Source organism: Hevea brasiliensis, chromosome 16, assembly GCF_030052815.1.
Source record: "Hevea brasiliensis isolate MT/VB/25A 57/8 chromosome 16, ASM3005281v1, whole genome shotgun sequence".
NCBI classification, from domain to species: domain Eukaryota; kingdom Viridiplantae; phylum Streptophyta; class Magnoliopsida; order Malpighiales; family Euphorbiaceae; genus Hevea; species Hevea brasiliensis.
The window spans coordinates 65,858,572-65,866,895 of NC_079508.1; the positions used below are offsets into that span (position 1 = coordinate 65,858,572).

General features: G+C 32.9%; 1 long non-coding RNA gene across 1 annotated transcript; it reads left to right on the forward strand.

Moving 5' to 3' along the window:
* Positions 1–2,857: 2,857 nt before the first annotated feature.
* On the forward strand, positions 2,858–4,772 carry LOC131174457 (uncharacterized). Its single transcript, XR_009144761.1, has 3 exons — positions 2,858–3,174; positions 3,277–3,434; positions 4,508–4,772. It is a non-coding gene; the product is annotated as an uncharacterized LOC131174457 (long non-coding RNA).
* The last annotated feature ends 3,552 nt before the right edge of the window (positions 4,773–8,324 follow it).

Here is an 8,324-nt window from a genome sequence, read left to right on the forward strand (position 1 = left end):
AAGCCTATGTGTCATTATCTATAATTCTTTCCTCTCATCATACCTATTTGATTCATTAGATTGACTTTTATTCAACTTACTACTTACTAACTTCTTTTTTTTTCTACCTGATTAGATAATTCATAATACCATTGCACACCTTCTAGCTTTTGCTCTTTATTGTTGTATTCCTCGCCTAATCTTGTTGATACTATTAATAAGTTAAAGAAAGCTTATTCCATTGCTATCCACTTCACTTTAGAAATAGGGAATAGATAAAGTATGATCCAATCATACAACTCCAAGCTCTATATTCTAGCCCCAGGCACTATCTCAACTACATCATGCTATGAGTATCACATTACTAGATTTCATATCTCCATCACTATTCTCACTAATGTGGTCCCATTTTGGGTTCTCCATCCTTGTCATTCACCTTGCCAAGAATAACACTTAGCCTACCCTATATCTTAACTTTGTTCCTTTTATTCTGTGCCCTTCAAGTTGTCCTTTCATTTATTTCTTTTATTTTACCCAAAATAGAACTTGACTATTCTATCCCTAGTTCCATTCTTCTTCCTAACATGACAGTTGTACTTGCTAACTATATCTTTCAGAGTCTCTACCAGGTTATCACGTATCTGTGCTACTCATATTTGGTCCTTCAACCACTCTAGCTAGTACTTTCACTGGCATTTAGATTATGTTGCATCTGCAATCAATTGTTTAAATTTTCATTCTGCACTTTCTCTATCTACTGGCCTTCTGTGATTTATCTTTGCTAATTTATTACTCTTAACACTATTATAAGTAGATTATACTATTGTTTTGAACAATATGAAGTTAGAAATGAACTCAGAAAATTGCAGTCATTCATTTATTGTGTGATCTCTATTCTTATCCTTTAGCCTCCATAATATCCTTACTATCTCAAGAACTGATTCTGCAGTAATTTTATTTTATTTATTTATTTATTTATTTTTCCATGTTTACTCAATTAGCCAAAACTTAAGGTACAAGGCACTCAAACTCATCATTCAATTCAAAAGCTTTACATCCAATCTGATCATTTATGGTTCATATAATGGAATTTGTATCCTTTCCAGGATACCCGAGCTAACTACTCTCTACCACACTTTACAGTCCCATCTGGGGCACTGTTTTGTTGGTCACCATCATTAGTAATAAACCCCTATCTCTCTTGAAAGAATAAGACCACTTTACGTCATAACTGACTGTGAAAAAGGTACTACATCTACTACCTTGCCACAATCATATCTGGTTATCTGCTCTCTTATCATACTGTAAACCGCTTAAAGCTTCATTTTACAGGCTATAAACATCATCCATTGCATCTTGTCTCATTTAGGGGAGAAAAATCATACCCTGCGCCCTGCTGCTACACAACGAAGATATTGTTTTTCACTAAACTTTAGGCAAAAGGCCCATTGCAATGCCAAAACTATCTAAGACCCCATATAAAAGACCAAATGGCCTCACCCTATAGGTGTTACCTTTAATTTATAACTATACTGAAACCTATAGTCTTTCAGCAATTTCTGATGTAACTGTAGCTCATTCTAGGGTAACTGAGTCACTGACTCTAGCTACTATACAACTGTGACCCTTCGATATTATAGCTTTAGAGTTTTAAATCTCTACCTAGGATTTCCAAACTCTGTTATAGTAATAGAACCCTGTTATAGCATAACTATACCAAAGCAGAGATTGTCTGCAAACATCCTTGTCATAAGCACCATGGGAAAGCACACAGCTCTACATAATAACCCCATGTCGGTACTGTAATCTGCAGCTTACAGCACAAACATCGAGAACATTACATAGTTACTACTGTACATCCCAACATACTAGGTTTCCCGCTCTTTTATCTATTATGAATCCATTGATACCATGAACTTAATTTGACTAACTATTCACTGATGACTGTCAACAATGATATCCTCACTCCCATTTAGGGTAGCTATACTGTCAAAAACCATTTTTAGGTCCTCGTGCCTTACACTAGATAAGCACACCACTAAAACCCATACTAATAAAAACATAGTATTTCCTGGAGTACATTGTTCCATGGCAGACCTCAATGCGTTTGCTAAATCTATTACATGTCACCATGTACTTCACAAAACTAAGGTGCTAAACTGAAATACTCTCATACTACCTGAGGTATAACGCAAAATCTAGAAACAAGGATTTACAAAAGAAGACGAAACAGGATCCTATGCTCCGCATGTGACCTCCTAACAAGACTCTTTTTTACACTCCCAATTACATTATTTCCCATAAATCTAAAGCCTAAGCTCTGATACCACTCTTGTCACGACCCAACCTATGGGTCGAATTGGCACTAGGACTTGAGCCAGCCTAAAGCCCTCGAGGCTCGTAGTAAGCCTAACTATTTCTTAACCCTATCCTAAGGCCATTTTAAGCTCAATTTCAAGAAATCAACCAGATAGAGTCAGGCCATAATATGTGTAACACCCCAAAATTTTATTAATTATGAGTATTTTTGATATTTAAATTTTATTTAAATTTTAGGAATTTTTTTGAGATTTTTCGGATTTTAAAAATCGGGTTCGATTTTTCGAAAATATAAACTTTGATGATTTTTAAAAATTAATTTAAAGACCACGTGGCAAAACTAAAAATATATTTGGAGTCTACGTATTTTTCTGAATTTTCTGGAATTTTTTCGGAATTTTTGGACCTCGTTTTCGGTCCCGAGGCAGAGTAAAAATTCAAAATTTTGTATTTCGAATCGAACCGGCCGAATCGAACCGGACCGGATCGGACCGGTCGAATCGAACCGGCTCCCTTTCCTTTTTCTTCTCCCGCGCGCGTCTCTCTCTTTTCTCTTTCTTTTCTCTCTCCTCCCCTCCCCTGCGCGCGTCGCTCTAGTTTCTCCGGCCAAATCCGGCCGATCCGGCCACCGATTGGACCGGGTCTTGTGTCTAAAATCATCTACTCGGCGAGAGCTTTCCATAGACACCAAGAACGCCGAAATCCATCGAGCGGATTGTCCGATTTTTGCTCGGGAAGATTTTCGCCCATTTCGACTTTTGGGCTAGATTTCTCGAAAACCGTGAATCCCACGAGAAAACCGAGGCTACCAGCACGCTCCACTCGACGAGAGCTTCGCGGGATATTAATTTCAAAATTTTCCGACAACGTTTTTCGGTGGGTCCCACGGAACTTCGCAGTGTTTTTCCGAGCATTAAATGAGCTTAGAAAATTCTGAAAAATTTATGTACTAACCCCCGTGTTATGGGCTTCGTGTAGGTATTCTCAATTCGCGGAAATTCGACAGTTGACCGGGTCTGCGAAATTCCGGCCAGACAGACCCGTTACCGGAAAAGTCTCCGAATTGGGCCGAGATTTTGCCTACCCCCCCATTGTCAGACGTCCCGAGCGCGTCCCCGAGGTCGGAATCGGCAAAGGTAAACCCGAACCTTGTTTTTTCGTAATTTTCTAGTGCTTAAATAGGATTAAAAATCCGTAAAATATTCGTGGTAGCTTAGAAAATTACGATTCTTTTTGCAATAGCTTAGTAATATTGCTAAGGACCGCGGGGCAAAGTTTTATAATTTTTAGAGCTTGTTTGGGCAGTTTTTGCAAAAATGATCAATAATAAGGACTAAATTGAAATTTTGCGTATTGTGATGGATAATTGATTTGATGGGCCCAGGAGGGGCTGTGTGATATGATTGAGCTGATATATGGATTGTGAATATAGAAGTGCGTTTTTAGCACTTTTGCGAAGTTGGGTAGGTCCTAGGTATAGGGAGACTCACGGATTTTCGACACGACTTAGGGCGTAATTGGTCTTTTTCTTTGTTTGTATTGAGTCGATTGTATTAATTAGATGTAATGTAATTGTCGTGAGCAGGATGCCTTCTTCCTCCGCCCACCGCCACGGTAATTTGTCGTCAAGTCAGTGAGTAAAATATTAATTTTAATTATAATTTCGATATTATTATATGTTCAGCATGCCCATGCATCACTTATATGAATATATTTATGTAGTTAAACTCTAGGCACGATTTATGTTGCATTCATAACTGTTAATGTGCCATGAGTGTTGTTGTGGTAATTTGGAGCAGTGTGCGTGCGTTGGCGTGCGTGTGATGTGGTGTGGACTATGGATAGGACGGGGTAGTCACGGCTTGAGTTCTTCGCTGGGACCCGTTCCTTCGAGGGGTAGTCACGGCTTGAGTTCTTCGCTGGGACCCTCGATTTGGTTTATTAAGCGAAAGTCCGGCTTGAGTTCTTCGCTGGCACCAGGTTGGATTTAAGAGAGCTGTACAGGGGATCAGCTCCCAATATATTATGATTGATGCTACAGGGTGCGTGAGTGCTCCAAATTACCTTTTTGATGCTATGATGTGAATATGATGTTAATGTTGCATTTCACTCTACAGTTGCATTAGTTTGAGATAGTTATAGAGATTATAGTTAAGATTGATATTTTACTCTGAGTCGAACGCTCACTCCTGTTCAAAAATTTTTACAGGCCACAGGAGGATATTTTATTCTGGGTTAACCTGCTTTTATCCTTCGCAGGTTGTTTATCCATGTTTGTGTAATTTTAATTACTCCTAGAATTTCCGCATGTGTTAGCAGTATTTATTTGAATTTGGTCTGTAATATTTTTATTATGTTGGACCTGTAAACTTAAATATGTTATGCATGTTGATGGATTGGATGAGGGAGCTGAGCTCCCATTTATTTTATGTTGATGAGTATGTGGAGGGTGAGCTGAGCTCCCCAATTGAGTATTTATTGTGTTTACAGGTCGGGTGAGTCAAAAACTCCCCGTTGGAAAGTCCATTTTATGGCCGGACTCTGTCCGTTTGGTTTCTTGAATTTGGGCCCAATGGGCCTTAGAATTGGGTAAATGAACAGTTAAGGCTTACTACGGGCCTCGGGGGCTTTAGGCTGGCCCAGGTCCTAGTGCCGGTCCGGCCCATAGGTTGGGTCGTGACAATATGGACTATACAATGGGAAGTTTTTGACTCGCTCGACTTGTAAACACAATATATGACAATTTTGAGGGCTCAGCTCACCCTCCACATACTCATCATGTCATAAATCAAATGGGAGCTCAGCTCTCTCATCCAATCCAATCACACTCACACTCACACTCACACATACATGCATTTAATATTATTACAAATTCAACATAATATTATATTACAGTTCCAAATTGATTAAAATACTCCTAACACATGCGGAGTTTAAAATTTTGGCTAAATTGTATAAAATACATTAGATATTACTAATTGACCTGCGAAGAAGAGGAGCAGGTAAGTCACAACAAGTAATTCTCCTGTAGTCTGAAAAAATAAGGTGAACAGGAGTGAGCGTTCAACTCAAAGAGTAAAATACAAATTTTGACTATAATTTCTATAGCTACCTAGAGCTAATGCATCCTAAGGAGTGGAATGCAACACCATCGAAATTTTCATACACATCACATCATAATAGAAAAAAGGCAATTTGAAGTACTCACACACCCAATAATGTTCAAACAGTACATATATGGGAGCTGATCCCCTATACCGCTCTCTTAATCCAACCTCTGTTAGTGAGTGTCTCTCAAGCCGGGCTTTCACTTGATAAACCAAATGCGGGGGCCAGCAAGATCATCTCGAGCTGTGCCTATCCCAACTTATCCATAAAGGTTCGGGTCCCAGCGAGTGTCTCTCAAGTCGTGTCTACCCGTCCTATATATCCATATCCAATACCACACACCATACGCACGCCAACGTATGCATACTGCTCCAAATTACCATAAACAACATCCATGACACTTCATCAATTAAGAATGCAATATAAAACATGTCTAGTATTTAACTGCATAGATATATATTTACAAGTAATGCATGGGCATGCCTAAATATATAATAATATTGAAATTATAATTAAAAATAATATGTTACAGTATACCAGAGATACTGTAGAGGTTGGGTGAAGGAAGATGGTTGACCTTGATCACCTACATAATTTTATTGTGAATTTATTAGTGTTAATTTAAATAAAAATAAATTTAAAGAGGCAAACACGTCCTAATTTATACAAAAAATTTGGCAGAGTTTTCTCTATACCTAGGACCTACCCAACCTACAAAAATATTCAAATAATACTTCTAAATCTCAATTTCCATAATCATATCTCATCAACGTCATATGGCCCCTCCTGGGCCCTGCAAATCAGACAATAGTCATAAATTTGAAAAATTACGTTTTAGTCCCTATAATTGATATTTTGTAAAAATCCACTCAAACAAGCTCTAAAAATTCTAAAATTTTGCCCTGCGGTCCTTAATAAGGTTATAAAGCTATCGCAAAAAGAATTGTAATTTTCTAATCACCCATGAACATTTTATGAATTTTTATTCAAGAATATTACTCAATTCCATATGTTCCCAACAGTTAACATGTTTCTAATTCAATCCAAATCAACACTCACATATTTAACTTTCCATCCTCAAGCTTCAACCAATCATATAAAATTTAAATACCATAAATCCAAATGATCTTATATACTCAGATGCTAAAAATTTAACTAAAACCCACATATATTTTTCAAAAATATTTCACAATCACTTAAAAATTCAACAAATACCATAAAACATCTCCAAATAATTATGCTTTTGTCATATATTTTTCTTAAAATTTTTTTCTAATTTTTCCTATTTAAGAAACACTGCATTTAAGCACCGCAGACTGAGAAATATTGAAAATAATCATACCCAAAGCTTATCTGTGTCTTAAAAATTTCAAAAATTTATGAGAAAGTCTCTGGAAGTTGAATCATCCAATATATATATATATATATATATATATATTCAAATTATTTCTCTTCTCAAATTTTAATTTTAATTTTAATTTTTTTAAATTATTTAATTATTATTAAAAATAATTTTATTTATAATAAAGTGAATTACATTAAATAGATTCTTTATTTTCAATATCTTAATTTTTTAAAATATATATATTTTTTTATTGTTAAAAGTAAATTTTTTTTTAATTTTTCAATGATATATTTTGAAATCTTTTGAAATGCTAACTTATTATTATTTTTTCCTTTTTTAATTAATTGAATCTTTTAAATTAAAATAAATGAGTTTCCTTCAAGTCATTTGGATATTTTATTTATTAATTGTTTTCAAATTTTATTAATTTATTTTAATTTTTAAAGCACATAAATTCAAATTAATTTTTCCTTTTCCTTTTTTTTTGTTATTATCATTTTAATTTTTTTATTATTTTATTTTATTATTAAATTTACATTAGTTATTATTATGGGTAATTTTACTTTATGATATAATGACTTTCATTTTATACATTAATATTATATAAATGAAATATCATAATTTCATATTATGTTGTTAATCAATTTTACTAATATTACTTATACTACCTTTTTCTTTTTATAAACAACTATTTTAAAACAGTAATATAATTATTATTATATAAAAAATATTAAAAAAATAATATCTATAAAATTTTTCATAATATTTATTTAGAATTATTCAGTATATTAAATATAGGGTTGAACATTTGATTCGAACTGAACCAAATTGAATCATTAAAATTGAATTAACTGAGTTATCATGTTTTAGAAATCGAACCAAACTGAAATGAATAAAAAATGAATTGAAGCAATCTGCTCTATTTCGATTTGATTTAATTTAAACTGATTAATTTTTTAATTTTAATTAGTTTTTTAATTTAGATTTATTTTTAAGTTATTTAGTCTAATTTTAATATTTGTTTGAATCTAAAAACCATTAATCAATTAAATTAAATAATTTATATATATAAAATTACATATAATTCATAAATTCTCTATAAAATTAAATCAATTTAAAAATAAATAAAGTAATTTGATTTTCAATTTAACCAATTTTTTTCTCTTTAAAATCCAATCAAATCGAAATAATTAAATTTTTTAAAATATAAAATCGAATCAAATTAAATTATTTTAAAAATTGAATTAAATTATTGAATTAAGACGATTTGATTTGATTTATTAAACTCAAATTAAATTTTATTCACTCTTAATTAAATATACAAATTTAGTTTTTAAGTAACTAATAATTAAATTTTATTTACTTTTAAATTGATTAAATAATTTTAATAATTATTAAAAAATAATTTTATTTATAATTTATAAGTATAATAGTTATATTATTATTTTAAAATAAAATTGAATATTTTTTTATATAATTTTTTTTATTTATTAATTATATTAAAAAATAAATAAAAAAATAATATCCGGAGCATCATGCGAACTTTTAGTACTTGTTGTATCTAATGCACCGC